The sequence below is a fragment of the Coenobita brevimanus genome, chromosome 18, assembly GCF_032717465.1.
Source record: "Coenobita brevimanus isolate Jiangsu-jjx chromosome 18, ASM3271746v2, whole genome shotgun sequence".
Taxonomy (NCBI): domain Eukaryota; kingdom Metazoa; phylum Arthropoda; class Malacostraca; order Decapoda; family Coenobitidae; genus Coenobita; species Coenobita brevimanus.
The window spans coordinates 8,792,201-8,811,067 of record NC_136971.1 but is presented as its reverse complement, the minus strand read 5'-3'; the positions used below and the strand labels follow the sequence as shown (position 1 = coordinate 8,811,067).

The following is an 18,867-nucleotide window of genomic DNA, read 5'->3' as shown; positions in this document are numbered from 1 at the left end:
GAACCCTGGGCTAGGCATACTGCACAAAATAATCCGCTCAACACATAATACTACTGATTTCTGAGATGCCCTGGATTAACAGAGGATAGAAACCTGACAGGCAAATTAGTTCTTGCACATGCTTAGGAAAATATGGCACATGACTGTGTGATTAAAAGAGGTATATCAAAATAGTTCACTCCATTGGGCACCTTACGATCTTCCCATATCTATCTATTTATCTATCTACACCCCGACGCCCTAAGCCATAGAGTTATAAAATTTCAAACACCTGAAGATGACATTAGAAGGGCACAATTTCCTACACTGTTATAAATAAGAATATATAAAGATAACATATTACAATTCAACACATACATAACTATAGTCAGTTTATTTCCATCTGACAAAACAAGGCAACTTTTATCACTTCGGTATGAAATCATTGGGGTATAAAATTCAATAGGCCTTTGTGATGAGGTACAGATAAGTCTCCTTGGTTACTAGTCAAATTAACGCTCAAGTCTGACTACACTTGGCCATAAACCTAAAGGTTATGAATCTGTCAGGCAAAAGCAAACTGACTATAGAATAAATCAACAGAAATAAACAGACACCAAAAAAACATACCCACATCAATATATAAAACATACAGTCAGCCACAGGAAAAAAAATATATAAAAAACATAAACCGTATTAACAATAAATGTTCGTATATATGCAGGGAAAAATCTCAACTCGTTATCTCTGATCTAAATGAAGGGAATAAACTGCTATGTTTAATGAAGGGAATAAACTCAGAATGATTGTTATTCTTGGATATAAGTGAAGGGAAACGACTCAAGATGCTCATTAACCTTTGACATAAATGGTCGTTAACTAAGGATGCTTGTTAGTTTTAAAATCTCAGTGCTATTTTGAGCAAATACATTTTTCTTTTTAATGCAGAGAAGCAGAAACTGAAGGGTGAAAGAAATAATACACAAAAGAGAGCCAAATGCAAGATCTCTTACATCTGAAACCCCTGCACACATTGCATTTACAAGACTGGAGGTCATAGGCAGAGGGAAATACAAATTGAGGAAAATAAATTCAAGTTGACTTGTTGCCAATTAAAATCAACCAAAGAAGGACAAAAGTACATATTTTTTTCAGCATATTTTTTCCTGTGGCTGACTGCAGCAAATCACAATGACATGGCAAAAATAATAATGCACAACATAACAAAAAAATGGGCCTAAAAACTGGCATACAAATACAATAACCAACATCAACACTTCAGGAAGGATAATATATGCAAAATACCTATTTATATTGTTGGGTAAAAAAGCACTATGGATTTTTGCAGAGTCCTTTTATTTGCCACAGTTATTTACGATCTTTTGGGCTGATAATACCTGCTGTTGTGGTGGTCCCTGGCTCATGTTAACTACTAAGAATCAGAGTCAATGCTGGAGAAACTAAGTACTGGAATTTAATCAAAGAGGCAATATGAGCTCCAAAATTATCCTTACAACAAAGATTATCCTCTAATAATTTTTTTCAGAAGTGTGTGCACATCTTTCAACAGTCTAGTCTGGAAAATGGCATGCATTTATCCTTAGCAGAATTTCATAGCTCATTTAGCCATATGTCATTCAAGAAGGCCGATGGTCAGCACATACAGATAAGCTGTAAACAACTGACTGCATTGGCAAAAATGCTGAAATTGATGCTATACTGGTTCAGAGAAGTGGTTTGGCTACAGCACCGCTACAGAGGAATAAAGGACCACATCAACAGCAGCCCACAATTTACTAAACCATAATACAGGGCTGCCCATATATCTGGTGTTGTCGGCTCAGTCTGCGGGTATGGGGGAAGCATGTATTTTGACGACTTTATTCAATTTGCTCTGTTTAACTGGGGATTATATTACCATCTTTCCTTTGTAAATCCTAGTTGAAACAAGACTAATATGGTGCTAGTCATGAAGAATTGCTATGGAAAGGATGTTGGGCCACAGTGCTATCTTATTCTGCCAGTGAGGTGAGGGAAATGAATCTGCATAAGGACAAAAATCTTGTGTCCTTGTGTCATATCATGTGCCATGCTTTTGTGTGTCACGTCTCTGTCTGTCATGTCTGTGTGTGTCATGTTTCTGCATGTCATGTCTCTGTGGTTGTTCAATTTGTAGATGGATGGAGCTATAAGAGAGAGAACAGGAAGGGATGTTAATATATTGGAGTGTCTAATGAGGGACGGTAAGGTGTGGAAACTTTCTGAGCTGTTGCTTGCTGATGATACTGTATTGTGAGGAATGTGAACTGCAAGGCTTGGTAAATGAGTCTGAGGATGTATGTAAGAAACAGAATCCAAAAAAGAATGTATGTATGGGTAAGGTTATGGACTTGAGGGAAATCACAGCACAAACAGTGAGATTGGATGGTGAGGAAACAGATAATGAGAGTGCACCCAAGTACTTTAGAGTGATGAGTGAGGATGGAAGGAAGTGCTTGAATGGGTACAGCAGGGTAGAAATGTTGCTGGATCACTGAAAGCTGTGATAAGAAGTTGGGAAGTGAGCATGGAATTGTGGCTTAGATCCTGCTGGAAGGACACAAGAGTGAGAGCAGTGGAAATGAATTAAGGAATGTGTGGAGTTTTATGGATGGACAGATATACAAATGAGGAAGTAAAAAAATGCTATGGTGCTATTAGAAGAAATACTTTGAGATAGTTTGGCCATGTAGAGGATGGGGAATGAGAGAATGACTAGATGGTATGTGTATGATGTGGAGGGGGAGGGGAGGAGGGGAGACCATGGCAGAGATGGAAGAATGAAGTGGAGAGGTATGGGGGAGGGGGGTGTGAGTTGGAGAGAGGGCAGTCAAATGGCAGAAGACAGAATGACATGGAGTTAATTTGTTTGTGGCCCCCCCTTATGGGACTGAGATGTCTGGCAGTAGAAAAAACTCAGTGGAGGGTAAAAATTTCTTCTTACTATAATGAGTGAACTTTAAGCAATTACTGAAGCAAATGCAAGAGGAGATATTAAATTACTTTATGAAAAAATGCAAACAATGGATGCAAACAAGTAATCATTATAAAGGAAGAAAGGGTTATGGGAAACAGAAAATGATGCAGGGTAATGATGGTAAAGCAGACTGAGCCTTCACCGTATCAATCATCAAATAATAATCAAAATCAATATAATAATCATCGTTCATTATTATTAAAATCATCACTACAATCATCATCATCATCATCCTAGCCTCTTCTTCCCACCTAAGGATGGGGTAAGGTATGGATCAACATGCAACAACGAAACACATGGGATCAGACATGTTATATATGAACTACCCTGTATTTTTTAGCATCTGTGGCATATAACCAGGACTTATTGCATCTGTTTGTGATGTACAGGCATGTGCAAAAGTATGCCAACAATACTCTGCCAGCACTAACTTGTATTTCATATTTACCACTCCTCCCCAAATGACAAGAGAGTAACATTCCTTCTCTTGCTTGTTTTCCTGATGCCTGGAACAGACACCTTCATGTGGCAATGATCAGATATTGAAACAGTCAGGTTAAACTTTTTCCTGATGCCTGGAACAGACACCTTCATGTGGCAATGATCAGATATTGAAACAGTCAGGTTAAACTAACAGCCTTCAGTTCCTTTACTATCCCCCTCAGGAGAATGGTGGACTAGGAGAGAATAGTAATGTTGATGTGCAGTCCTTACCACATAAAATATTTCAAACAACACCTTCCATTCCTACAGCCGGCAGAGAAGTGTCTACATACTTTTGCTCATGCTCAGGACAGTATTTTTGCAAAACATTTCATAGCCTATGGCTGTGTATGGCTGGCCAGTTGTCTATAACCATAGTCGCTTTACTCGAATCTGGCGAAGATGTCTTCTTTCAGAGCTGACAGCAGCAGGTAAAGAAACTGGTTGTTTGATACGATTACTAATCAAAGCGGACATCTTGGGACTATCATGAGTGACAAGCCAAGTGGCTTCTTGCTACCCAGGATATAAGTTACTACACTTAGTGGTAACATACAACTAGACAGTCATGTGGTGGTGTCAAGAGTTACGGCGCTCAAGCTGGATGTGGCACTATACGGTATTAAATCAGTCAGTAGCTAGTCCCAGGTCTCTTGCAAAACAGGGGAAACAAAAAATTGGTGAATGAATGGGTGGGTGTGAATGTGTGATCCAGCATCTGATAGATGTGAACAAAGTGTGCAACGTCTGGCTTGCAATATCCACTTAAGAACGTATGCCCAATCCTTGAAGCATTGCCTAGGCCGTAAAAAATAAACAAAAAAACTGGCCATCATTACAACCCCCTCATAGAGCATTCCGCCCCCTTACTGTATGGCCACAACGTGGTTATTGTAAGCAAGGGCTGAGTGCATGTTTACTTATATAATCATCCACCTGTGTGCCACTTATCCTTCCAACATATGCAATGATGAACTCCTTCTCAATGTCCGACAGCCCCCATTACCATGTCAGAACTGATATATAACATGGCACACAATGGTGGGTTGTGTGTGCTGTAAAAGTGGTTACCCAACCACCCAGTCATCCGCAATCCCCCAAAACCCCACTAGTAGCAAAGGGACTTGGGACCATGCTACACGACAGTATTATGGCAACTAATTTGGCACAAAATTTTTAAAGCTTATTTTTACGATGCAGACATTTAGTTCATTTACTGCCAGCATAATACTTTAATCTCCTCAGTCTGATCTAGTGCATATTTTTTACATGCATACCGGTACTTAGCATTCCAACTTCGACATGGGGGAATCGACAGGCCGAGGTTCGTAAACGAGTAACGCCAGCACTGCAAGGTCGATTGGTGTGGGTGATTTAAACTGACAACATAGCAACAATATACACGAGTATCTGAAACAACTGGCCAAACCACAGGATGTAAAATTATGTCCACTGTGCATCAATTACAATACAAACATCAACATAATAATCAATCAATAATCATATGCATAATTCACTGGGGTGTCTTCTAGGTGGCTCAGGAGGCTTGCTAAGAGATCACATTAGGAAATCACCCCAGCCACAAAGACAAGCCCCTTTGACTTAACTAACACCAGACATTGTTCAAGTGAGAAACATTGTACTAGCAATCAAGGGCATCAAAAATAACATGAGGAACCTTTCTATCACAAAATTCTTGCAGTATATCTAACTAGCTAACACTTACTGCAATATATCTACTATCTCTGTGTATCTGTGCAATGTTTACCTATCTGTATACTTTATCTATCAGCTTCAAATATTGCTGAGCTGAGGCAACAGCTTAGCAAGGAGACATGCTAATCATGAAGTGCAGGGGAAAGGTTTCAAAACTATCTGCTACTGGTAAACCTGGGGCATTTACTCACTGTACTCTTGTTACCAGGTACTCTACCCAGGCATAAAATAAGCATCTTAGCAATAATTTATCAAGCAGAATGCTAGTCATGAATAAGTGCAGTGGGATGGATGTAGACCTGTAGTACTGTGTTATTCTACCACTGAGATATATGAAAAAAGCTGGTCAATGGACAAATCCCGCTCCAAGTTACGGTAAAAGAAGTATTTATGATAACTGAGCACAGATGAATAGAAATAAGTTAAAAATGCATCCATCAATCCGTCATCCAATCCTATATCGCCCCACAGAGGAGCGTAGGAACACGGGGCTAGGCAAGTTGGTCCTGACATTTAAGATGAAAATACCGTTGTTAAAAATAAAGATCATTATTATCCTTAGACCCCCGATGCACCATTCTCAGTTGAATAAAACCATCTGGTGTTAGTTGGAATAAAGACATTTGCTCTCCCACTTACGAACATCTTAGCTAAGAAGAATGGCTGCTGAGATTAAAGACTTACCGGCTTGGGATTTCATTCGGCTGTGTGGTTGCCAGCCTGATAGTGCCAGGGACTGACTCCTGGCACTGCATCATCCTACCCTATCATCAATCATTGCTGTCGTCGTCATCACTGATTGACCAATATAATCATCATCTAGAGTAAGTTAACTGGCCATGTATACCCTAGTGGTGGAATGATCTAGTTATGGAGCCTAGCACTAACTATCCTATCATCAATAATCATTGTCATAGTCGTTCACTGGCTAGTTAAATCAGTGACTACACTAAGCAAACTGCTCTTGTATACCCTAGTGGTGAAATGATCTAGTTATGGAGCCCAGCACTGCCACTGATCATAATTATCATTAGGCATCATCATCATCATTTCTAATTACTTTTCCCACCCAACGATGCGGCGAGGAATTCTCTATTAAAATATCGTAAGTAAGGGAGCAACTGTTATACTCTGTCCATCTCAACTTGGCTTAAAAGTGATCTGGAAAGGATGTAGAGCCACAGTAATGCTAGCCTTGCCTTACTCTGCCTCTGGCCAATGAAAACAGGCTGCCAAGGACAAAACTCTCCGCCAAGTCAAGGAGGATGAACCAAAAATGTTTAAACTCACATTTCAGAAGGGTGGTAGTGGCTGTAGCTGTAGTGGTGGTGGCAGTAGAAGTAACAGTAGTAGTGCATGTAGTTGTGTAGATAATTTTCAACACTGATGGCCCAGGGGAATTACTGGTAACCTCTTTAGGGCAGAGGTATTTCACAGTGGTCTGAGGTATTTCCCCACATATTATTGGCCATTATATGAGAGATACGGTAACACTGAACCAGCACCACCAACCTCACCGGCTGTGGCAGCACCAACACAGCAGCTGCCAGAACAGCAACAGCAGGAGCTGGAACTTCAACAGCAACAACTGGAGCACCAAACAGCAACAGCAGGAACAGGAACAGCAGCAGCAGGAAGTGCATCAACCACAGCTGTCCGAGTGGCACAGTAGGCCCTGAAAATAAGGCAAGGTTTTAGGAGATAATCTCAGGCCTGTTGATAATTTAACCCTTTTGTCTGTGGAGGAGTTCAATACAGATCTTAATTAACCCCTGGTGTATTGGTGCTGGAATGCCACTAATAGGATGGGGGGAGGATGGGCTGCCTGACATTTACACTTCTCAGTGCCACACCGATCCCCCAAGAGGAGAATGATGGACTACAGAAGGGTAATTGTGTTATTCTTTTGTTACAACTCAGCACTGAATAAAGAGAGATGGCAGTTTAAACAGATAGATAGTGGGAAACTGGGTTGTAGACAGATTAAATCCTTCACAATGATGGCCGTCTCCTAATATGAATGAAAGTCTGGTGGTAACAAGTATATTATGACAACAGCAGAAGGCCCTATACTACAGGTTCCTTTGGCAAAATTTTAAAAAGTCACAATAGGATGCTTACCTGAGAATGGAGGCAGATGGTTGGTATTTCCGTGATTGGGCAGTTGGTTTGAATTAATTTGGCAGCTGGTTGTGGCTTTCTTCTCCCCCTTCCCCCTGTCTGTTGGCAGTTTCCACAGCTGGGTCAACTCACACACCTGAAAAATAGAGTACACATTAGTCCTTTCCTTCCAAACCATGATTAACAAACGCGTCTGCTTGGCTGCAAGAACAATATAACCTGAGAACAGTAACGTTTAATTACATGGCAGTAAGAATTGGCGAAGTCTATAATAATAATAATAATAATAATAATAATAATAATAATCCATCCATCCATCCATCATCCAATCCTACGTTGCCCCATGAGGAGCGTAGGAGCCCGGGGCTAGGCAGTTGGTCCTGACATTTAAGATGGGAGTGAGATAATAATAATAATAATAATAATAATAATAATCTATCTATCTATGTATCTATAGCCCGACGCCCTAATCATGCAAAGGGTGGCCGCAGACAAAACGCCTCCAAGTCGCTCTGTCACCCACCATTTGACCACCCTCCCCCCAACTCACCCCCCCCCTCCCTCATATACCTCTCAACTCTATCCCTCCACCTCATCCTCGGTCTACCCCTCCCTCTCCCTCCCTCCACCTCACCTACATACACCCTCTTAGTCAGTCTTTCATTCTCCATTCTCTCCACATGTCCAAATCACCTCAGTGTACTTCTCCTAATCTTCTCAACCACATCCACATCCACCCCACAATGATCTTCACTTCTTCATTCGTCAACCTGTCCCTCCATGTCACTCCACATGCTCCTCTCAAGTAACTCATTTCCACTGCTCTCACTCTTGACTTGTTCCCCTCTTGCAAGGTCCACGCCTCGCTTCCATATGTCAGGGTAGGGATCACAATACTATCATGCAGTGACTTCTTAACTTCCATACTCACCTCCCTATTTCTCATCACTGCTTTCAGTGAACCAACAACCTTCCTTCCCTGCTGTACCCTTTCACGCACTTCATCCCCCAAAGTTCCATCCTTACTCATCACACTACCCAAGTACTTGAATGCACTCACATTCTCCATATCCTCACCATCCAACCTCACTGTACATTCTGTGACTTCATTCCTCTCAAACACCATAACTTTACTTTTGTTTACATTAACTTTCAGCTTCCTCCTCCTACACATTGTCCCAAATTCATTCACCAAACCTTGCAACTCCCATTCATCTTCACTCAACAATACTGTATCATCAGCGAACAGCAACACCGGAATCTTCCAAATCTCACCCTCATTCATTAGAGCCACCCCCACATCCACTGCCCTACCTTGCACCTCCTTTACGACCCCATCCATGTATATATTAAACAGCCATGGAGACATCACACAACCATGTTTCAGTCCCACATTGAGATCAAAGAACTCACTCAGCTCACCATCCACTCGCACTGTAGCCCTAGCTCCTTTGTACATACTCTTCACAGCACTAGACAATTTCCCCTCCACTCCATATTATTCTTAATACCTTCCACATACCTTGCCCATCTATTCTGTCACAAGCTTTCTCCAAGTCCATGAAGGCAGCATACACTTTCTTTCCCTTCTCTAGATACTTCTCCACTAAACATCTTAGAACAAATATCTGAACTACACACCCTTTTCCCTTCCTAAATCCCCCTTGTTCTTCTCCAACTAGCTCCTCTATCATACTGTAAGCCTAACCCTATCAATGAGTATTCTACCATATATTTTACCAGTCACACTAAGAATGCAAATACCCCTATGGTTGCCACATACTTCTCTCTCCCCTTTTCCTTTGTATAAAGGAACAATTATACCTGATTTCCAGTCCTCTGGAACCCTTCCCTCTTCCCAAGCCAATCTACACAACTTCCATATCCACTCCACAACAATCTCATCCCCATACCTCAGCATTTCACCACACACTCCATCAATTCCTGGGGCCTTTCCCAACTTGATCTTCATTGCTTCCACTACTTCCGCCCTACTGATCTTTTCCTCCCGCCTCTCATCTCTTCTTCTCCCAGCCATTCCCCAACCACTTATACTCACACTGCTCTCACTCTCTACATTCAACAAATCCTCAAATTGCTCCTTCCATCTCCTCAATAATAATAATAATAATAATAATAATAGTAGTAATATTAATAATAATAATAATAATAATAATAGTAATAATAATAATAATAATTAGTATTAATAATAATTAGTAATAATAATAATAATAATAATAATAGTAATAATCTATCTATCTATCTATTGCCAGACACCTCAATCCCGTTTGGGGTGGCCACAAACAAATCGCCTCCAATTCGGCCTGTCCCCCGCCATTTCACTGCCCTGCTCCCAACTCACACCCCCCTCTCTCAGATACCTCTCCACCCCATCCCTCCATCTCATCCTCGGCCTCCCCCTCCCTCTTCCCCCCTCCACCTCACTCATATACACTCTCTTCGTCAGCCTTTCACCCTCCATCCTCTCCACATGGCCAAACCACCTCAGTGTGTTCCTCATAACGCTTCCTATCACATCCACATCCACACCACAACGCTCCTTTATATCCTCATTCGTCAGCCTGTCTCTCCACGTGACTCCACAGGCTCCTCTTAAATAACTCATTTCCACTGCTCTCACTCTTGACTTGTGTCCTTCCAACAATGTCCAAGCTTCACTTCCATACGTTAGAGTTGGTATCACAATACTGTCATGTAGTAACTTTTTCACTTCCATGCTCACTTCACTGTTTCTTATCACTGCTTTCAAGGAACCAGCAACCTTTCTTCCCTGCTGTACCCTTTCAAGCACTTCACCCTCCAAACCTCCATCCTTACTCATCACACTACCCAAATACTTAAACGTACTCACATTTTCCAATTCCTCACCATCCAACCTCGCTGTACATTCACTAACTTCACCTCTCTCAAAGACCATCACTTTACTCTTCCCTACATTCACCTTTAGGTTCCGTTTCTTACACACTCTCTCAAACTCATCCACCAAGCCTTGCAGATCCCCTTCGTCTTCACTCAACAACACAGTATCATCTGCAAACAACAGTACAGGGAGTTTCCAAACACTATCCTCTCTCACCAGGGCCACTCCAACATCCACTACCCTACCTATAATAATAATAAAATAATAATAAAATAATAATAATAATAATGCAATACTCCAGTCTGCAGTCCACATACAGTATACAATGGCTATAGTTTACTTATTAAAGCGACAAAAAATTTCACCATATGCTGAATTAATCTGCCTTTCAATACAAAGAATTAAAGAAATCAGACTATATCACACTCCAGGGGTTGCTGCTGTTGTTCCCAGGTCTGTCTAGATGAGCAGACCCATCAACTGTAGGGAAGCAACTGCCCCTATAGGGTTTTCCCGTGCACTGAGTCTGTATTCCCTTGCAGCTGTCTGCAGGGAATAGTGTGAAGGTTTAGATCCTGGATGAATATCGCATCTGCATCTCTCCAACCAGTTAACAAGGGCACCATAGTTGGCTCCACTTCACCCTGTAAAATGGTTACCACCCAGAGATGTAAGTGTGTTCCCGGATTACAGGAAACCATTCAGCCTGTCACTCAGTACAGAGTCACCTGAAGTGAAAGCAAGAGTACATTCAAGACTCATCATTCCTCTGAACTCTTCCATCATAAGCCTAGCCTCCCCAGGCCTAGCATTCAAGGACACATTACACATCCATCTAATCACTGTCATCTGTATGTCTGGGCCAAAGAATAATCTCTTCCTTTACTGCCCAAGATCCACTACCACACAGCATTACATTCTTACCACACGCCCAAGATGAATAAAATTACCAGACCAGCACATATACAACATATCACATTAAAAGGTCCAATACTAGACTTATTTTATTTAGCCTAAGATGCATTCATGATGTGGCACCGATGTTAGTGAGTGGTGGAGCTGCCCAGTTATTTAAACATCCCTCAACACCTTCCCTATCCCCTGCATGGAGGATGATGGGAAAAAAATATGTTCATCCTTGGTTTGTATAAATCCACCAACTGTAAAAATTAAAATAAATAAAGAACTGATGCTAAAGAGGGATGGCTTCACCTGGTGGCCCTAATATACAACCCCCGTCAACCCCCTATTTCAAAAAAGGAGGATGATGAACTGCAGGAGAACATCATCAGACTGCAGTCCACCAGATTCATATCCAGATAGGCCTGAAGCCATAACAAGAACAAAAAGGAATCACATTCACACACTTACCACAGTGTACAGGCTGATGGTGGGGTTAACTTCCATTACAGTTTCAAGTTTGCCAGGGATTCTTCTTCTTCTTTCTGCCTCTCTCTAGGCAGCTTCTATGGCTAACAATCAACTCAGGCACCTGAAAATTATATTACACATTAGTCCTTTTCTTCCAAACCTTGATTAAGTTTACCTGGTAATAAAAGTATTTGGTGACATCAAGAACAGTATCATTTGGGGACAAGTTCTTTTTATGCACAGAAGGACCACAAAGATATGAGCCCACAAGGTTGTTCCCTCCAAGAAAAAATAAAAACAAGACAATTCACGATTCTTTCATTTCAAGATGCCTGGACACACTGCATTTAAAACACTAAAGATCATAGGCAGTAGGAAATACAGACAATTACAGAGCTGACCTGCTGCATACATGGAGTTATGGTTAACTCTTGCATTAGAGGGTTTACATATTAATGAATGAAAAAAAATGTCACCATAGACTGAATTAAAATGCCTTTCAATACAAAGAAAGCAGACCACATTCATGACCAGACCCAGCTCTCTCTCTCTCTCTCTCTCTCTCTCACACACACACACACACACACACACACATTAAGTTCATTTGTGGAACACTGGGGGGTTACAATAGTCCTTAGCCTGCTGCAAGATGCCCTAATCCCATAAGGGGGGACCACAAACAAATCTCCTATTGCCCTGTCCTGTTAGTTGGCTGACCTCCCTGCAATTCAACATCCACTCTCAAATCTCTCTCCACTCCATCCCTCCATCTCATCCTCAGTCTCTCCCTCCACCTGACTCTCACAAACAAACCTCCATGCTGCCCTGTCCACAGCTATTTGGCTTTCCTTTCGCTAACTCACACCTCACTCTCATATATCTTTCCACTCCATCCCTCCGTCTCATCCTTTGTCTCCCCCTCCTTCTCTCCCCCTCCACTTGACTCACACACACAAACTCTGCCAGCAATCCAGATTCTTACACACACTTTTAGCCAGTCTAACTTCCATACACTCTTCTAGCTATCCTATCCACCTGGCCAAACCATTTCAAAGTATTTCTCTATGCACTTTCAATCACAAAACAATTTCAAATGAGTCACACCAGGTGGCTAGGTTTTTCAGCCATGAAACTTCACCAACAGTTTGTATTTTATGGGTGGTGGTTACTTCTACATAAATATAAGTTTTTATGCTTTTACTTTATAATCCTGACAGTTTGTTTGTTTATATAAGACAGTATGTTGCAGCACAGATGATTTGCCACACAACACATCCAGGGAAATTACCTTATATGAAGTTTCACTATTGACTGACACTATGCAGAGCTGATGAAGAATATGAGACAGTAGAAGGTCAAAAGGAATAGGGAAGTGGGCTTGAGAGAGAGAGAGAGAGAGAGAGAATTATATGTTATATATATATATATATATATATATATATATATATATGCAACAATGAGGTGAAGAGACAGGCTGAAGAGGAGAAGGAGAGTGAATGATTTGAAAAATGACTCCACCTCCACCCCACTAAGTCTCTTCCTCTTACTGGGTCCCTTCAACCTGTCTCTTCACTGTACTGTTGCACCTTTATCTTTTTTTTTATCATTACTTCAATGGTCACTGCTCCTCCGAACTGTCTTCTTGCATCCCTCCACCACAACAGTTGGCACGTAGCACCCGTCTCACAACAAACACTCAACCCTCTTCTGTACTACTCTCTAATGAAAGAGTTAACCATTACTCCCAGTCCTTCATGTATGCAACAGGTCAACTCTGGAACTGTCTGCCTCTGTCTGTATTTCCTACTGCCAATGACCTCCAGTCTTTAAAATGCAATGTATCCGGGCATCTTGAATCTGGCTCCCTGTTATCATATTTTGGCTTTTCTTGGAGGGAACAATCTTGTGGTTTCTTGGCCTTTGGTTCCCTCATCACTGCACAAAAAAATGACAGCTGTATGTCAAGAGCCTTCCCTCACAGATTCATATTCTACAGAGACGCATATAAAATCCCTGCAGCTATAGAGTCAAAACTTTGCAAGGATAAAGAAGGAAAGGAGTGGTCTCTATCATCTGGGATTAATTCCTAGAGCAGGGCATCACATTTGAATCCTCAAAGCCATCAGAAATTTCAGCCACTGCATTACCAATGCTGGCAGAAACCAGCTCAGGTGTATGATTACAATGTTTTTTAGAGGAATAATATGCAATAACAGCAGAAGTGCAGACTTTCTTTTTGCAGTGACAACAAAAACCAGTTACCGTTTAAAAATTAAATATTACTCACACATGTGCCTCATCAGGGGAGTTGAGGTCCATGGCTGAATACATGACTGAAGTCTGGTGTTGGTAGCTGCCCTGTACGTGTTGTGTCGCGTGTGTGAATACAACCAGGCTCTTCGTTGACACTGCACACACACACACACCTTCATCACGGTATAATCTGAAATGAAAAACTAACGTAGCTACAAATAAAAACATTACATAAGACAAATGTCTGCAGAAGCAAATTAAGTGCAACTTAAAGATGCAATGTTAAGGAGTACCTGTAACTCCACTGTGTATATGTAATGGTAAATAAATTCATTCATACATCCATCCATACAATATTAAATGAAGAGTGCTTGCCTGCAAAAATTTAACTAAGTCTTTCCATCCCAAAGTGTTTGCAAATGCCATTATCTCTGTTTTCATATAGTTACTGAGCCCACAATGACCGTTCTGACCAAAGCTGAAAAAATTACTTTCGCAGTTTTACATGTCATGACTTCTAACAATTTTGTGCGGCTGCGTCCCACACAATCACCAAAGATTGTTATTTTTTTGACACTCCCAGGATCTACTCTAACCTAATGCAAAAAGAATTTGGTCAATATCTATTACTGTTCTCATGAACGAAACAAACAAATGATTTTTGCATATTTTCCAGCTGCAACTTCCAACAATTTCGCACCAAGTCGGGGGACGCTGTCTGCATCAAACCTAAGAAGTCCCGAAAATATTTGAAAAGACAATTTGGAGACAAAAAGATGATACTGGAGATGCAGGCAATGGAGGAAGGAAGAGAGCAAGGAAGGAAGAGAGCAAGGAAGAAAAACTGCAAGAGCTGTGCTTTTGAAGGAAAAGTGGATGAAGAAGAGTTGTGTGGAAGCTGTGCAGACGAGGAGAAGAAGAAACGGGAGACATGTAAACACTGTAAAAAGAAGGTGGGAGCTCATGAAGATGGGCTAGAATGTGACAACTGTGCAACCTGGTTCCACAGACGATGTGAAAAAATAGGCCAAGAAATGTATGAGGAGCTACATGTGAAGAAAGAAATGTTGTGGTTCTGCAGGGCGTGCGACCCAAAGGTGAGGAAAAGCCTGCAGGAAGTGAAGATCATCAAGAAGGACAACCAGGAGATGAAGGGTGAGCTACAGGAGTTAAAAGAGCATAATGAAAAGGTATGTGAAAGAATGCAACGTATTGAAGAAAACCTGAAAAAAGGAGATGGAGAGGGGGAAACAGGTAGAAATGAAGGAAGTCTAAGAGATGAGCTCGAAAAGTTAAGGGTGATGAATGAAAACCTTCAGAAGAAGTTTGTAGAATTTGAAAATAAGTGGCAGGAAAGAGAAGAGGAGTTTGTAAGAAGGGTAACTGAGAAAGTAATAGGAACTCTAGAAAAGAGAGAGGACAGGGAGAGAAGGAAGAAAAATATTATCATTTTTAACATCCCTGAAAGTAAGAAAAACACAGCAGAAGAAAGGGAGAAAGACAGAAAATTTTTTGAAGAGTTATTTTGTGATGTACTGAATGTCCAGGATACACAGATAGAAAAAACATACAGGTTAGGCTCCAAAGAAAATGGAAAAGAAAGAGCTTTGATTGTAGGATTTAAAGAGGTACATATGAAATGGGATGTCTTAAAGAAAAACAAAATTCTGAGAGATGTTACAGAGCAAAGGTACAGAAAGATAGGAATACAAGCTGATATGACAAAAAAGGAGAGGGAGGAAAATTCTAAATTAAGGGATGAGCTAAAACAAAAAAGAGAAAGAGGAGGAAAATGGATCATCAAGAAAAACAGAGTAATACAGGTACGAGAGGAGGAAAATGTACACTGACAACTTGGGAAAAATGAGAAGCATGAGGAGGAGGGAAAATATGTGGTATTTAAGGTAATCGACATACAAGGTCTAACAAGGGTGAAAAGTATAGAAGTTGAGGAAATTTGGGAAACTAGTAGCATTGTTTGTTTGACAGAAACACAAAGAAAGATAAGAGATGTAGTTTTTAAGGAGGATATTAGTGTGATTGAAAATACGAGAGGTAAGCAGGAGAAAAAAGGAGGAGGAGTGATGATACTTTACAGGAAAGATAAGGATATAAAATTTTCCAAAATACCAACAAAGAATAAAAACATTTTGTTTGTCAGTGGTTCTGTTGGAAAATGGGAAATGAAGGTAATGGTAGTTTATTTTAGTGTAAATGAAAAGAACAGAAATAGTGAGATAAGAAAGGAAGTAGAAGAGATAATAGTAGAAAATGAAGAACCCTTACTAATAGTTGGAGATTCAACGGACATGTTGGTTTTAAGGGTGAGCAAGCATTGGATATAAATGGAAAAATGATCCTTGAGTGGATGGAGAAATATAACCTAATAATGTTAAATGATGATGCAAGGTGTCAAGGAGTTCACACATGGAGTAGAGGTGAAGAGAAAAGTGTAATAGATTTTGCACTGACAAATGATAAAATGTATAGTAAATTTCAGAAAATGATAATAGGCTACGTGTCAAGTGGGGTTGGTGGAGGATTAGTGCCCCTCCCTGTAAAACAATTAACTCTAAGCCCTTGGCCACCCCGTTTGGGATACATGGCGTCTGGCAATGGATGGATATGAAGAGAAAGAAGACTTTGATATATCTGATCACAATTTCCTGAAAATATATTTTAATGTAGGCACAGAAAGGAAAGATTACAAAAAGGACTGGGTGATAAAGGAATATTATAAAACAGATAAAGAGTCATTAAAAGTTTTTACAAAAGAGATGGAAAGAAATGGAAGGGAAAAAGAGGCAAAAAACATGATTGAGTTAGAGGAGAGGATAAAAATCACTACAGATGAAATATTGAAGTGCCAATATAAAACTAGGCAAAGAAAGAATAATAAAGAAGTAGAACCAGCTTGGATAAATGAAGAGATATGAAAAGAAATAAAGGAAAGAAAGAAACTAAATAGAAACAGAAGGAATGCAACAAGTACAAAGGAGAAGGAAAAAAGGAAAAAAGAGGTATGAAGAACAGGAGTGTAAAACACAGAAAATTATAAGAAATTAATTATTTAAACATGAAGAAAAACTAACCTGAGAAATCAAGGAAAGCAAAGACAGTGGAAGGAAGATATGGAAATACATAAATAAACTGAAAGGAAACCGAGAAAAAGAAGATAATGTAAGGATATATGGAGAAGATGGAAAAGAACTGGATAAAGCTGGTATAAGAAAAGAAATAGTACAATTTTGGAGCACAGTATATAGGAAAAATGAAAACAATATAAGTAAGGTATGGAACAGTAAAAAAAAAAGAGGAATATGAAAAAGAATATGAGGAAGTAAAGAAAAATAGATAGGCAGAGAGGTGTGTTTTCAGAGTGAACAAAATGGTAAAGATAAGACCAGAGGTACATATATCAGGAGCTGCAGTGTGATGCAAAGAGAGCATTTTGAGATGATAACAAAAATGGAAAAGGGAATAATTCACATAAATAATGAAATCGTAAGTGAGGACAGGGTGAGAAAATGTTTGAAAAAGATGAGGTGTGGGAAGGCAGCAGGGATGGATGGATTAAAGCCTGAAATGTTCAAAAGCTTAGGGGAAAGCGAGCAGTTGGTAGAAGAAATGATAAGAAGTTTAAGAGGGACAATAGCAACAGGAATTATACCAAAAGGATGGAAACAATCACGAACAACTATGATACCAAAAATAACAAAACCAAAGGTGCGTGAGCTAAGACCAATTGCACTGACAAACCAAGGATATAAACTAATGATGGGTGCAGTGAGACTGTATTTAGAGGATCATATAAAAAAGAACGAGCTAGAAAAAGATGTACAAGGAGGGTTCACAGAAAAAGCAAGAATGGAAAATAATTTATTTATACTGAGATACTGTGTGGAAAAGTCTTTTGAAATGAAAAAGCCGTTATTTGTGGTAGCAATTGACTATAAAAAGGCTTATGACAGTATAAAGAGAGAGGAATTGATAAATATACTTATGAAAAACAAAATAAACCCAAAAATCACTGATCTGTTGGCTGAAATATATAATGAAGATAAAACAATAATTGAAATTGGGGAAGAAAGAGAAGAAATGGAAGTGTCAAGTGGGATATGTCAGGGCTGTACAGTGTCTACGACATTATTCAAACTAGTAACATTTGAAATAATTAAAAAGTTAGAGGAAGTGGACAAAGGGTTTCAGGACGAATACTTTAAGATATCATCTCTTTTCTTTGCGGATGATGGAATGCTGTTGGCCAGTAGTCAAGAGGAGGCAGAAGAGGTGATAGATGAAACGATTAGAGTGAGTAAAAAATATGGACTGGAAATGAATAAGACAAAGTGACAAATATTAATTTATAATTTGAAAGAAAAACCAGACAATATTAGAGGTATAAAAGTTGGAGACAAAATTAAATATCTGGGCCTAATGATAAATGATAGTAAGAATTGTTTTAAAGAACAAAAGAAAGTACTGTTGGACAAGGCACGAAAATTAGCAAATATGACATACCCTGTGATAAAACAAAGCTGCATGCATGCATTGCCAGATGCCATGTATCCCAAACAGGGTGGTCAAGGGCTTAGAGTTAATTGTTTTACAGGGAGGGGCACCAATCCTCCACCAACCCCACTTGACATGTAGGGATGCCAACAGCATCTGGTGTTCCCAGGCAGTCACCCATCCAAGTACTAACCAGACCCAACGTTGCTTAACTTCGCTGATCGGACGGGAAGTGGTGTACTCAACGTGGCATGGCCGTTGGCTGTTTAAGATTATTAATAGGGAAAACTTTCTGGAAAAGTATAGCATTACCATCGATATTATACGGAGTCAGTGTGATGGATATGACTAAACAAGAAATAGACCAACTACAAAGAGTGGAAAATAGTGTTTTTAGAATGATTTTGGGAGCATCCAGCTACACTCAAACAGCAGCTCTGAGGGGAGAGATTGGTGCAGCATCCATGAAGGCAAGAATACTAGAGGGACAATGGAAATTTTTAAGTTACAGCATGAAAGAAGAAGGAAATGATTT

At 40.0% G+C, this 18,867-nt stretch overlaps 1 non-coding gene across 1 annotated transcript; it reads right to left on the bottom strand.

Annotated features, from left to right (window-relative positions):
- Positions 1-18,476: 18,476 nt before the first annotated feature.
- Positions 18,477-18,595, bottom strand: LOC145391543 (5S ribosomal RNA). Its single transcript, XR_013895862.1, has one exon. It is a non-coding gene; the product is annotated as a 5S ribosomal RNA (ribosomal RNA).
- Between the last annotated feature and the right edge of the window lie 272 nt (positions 18,596-18,867).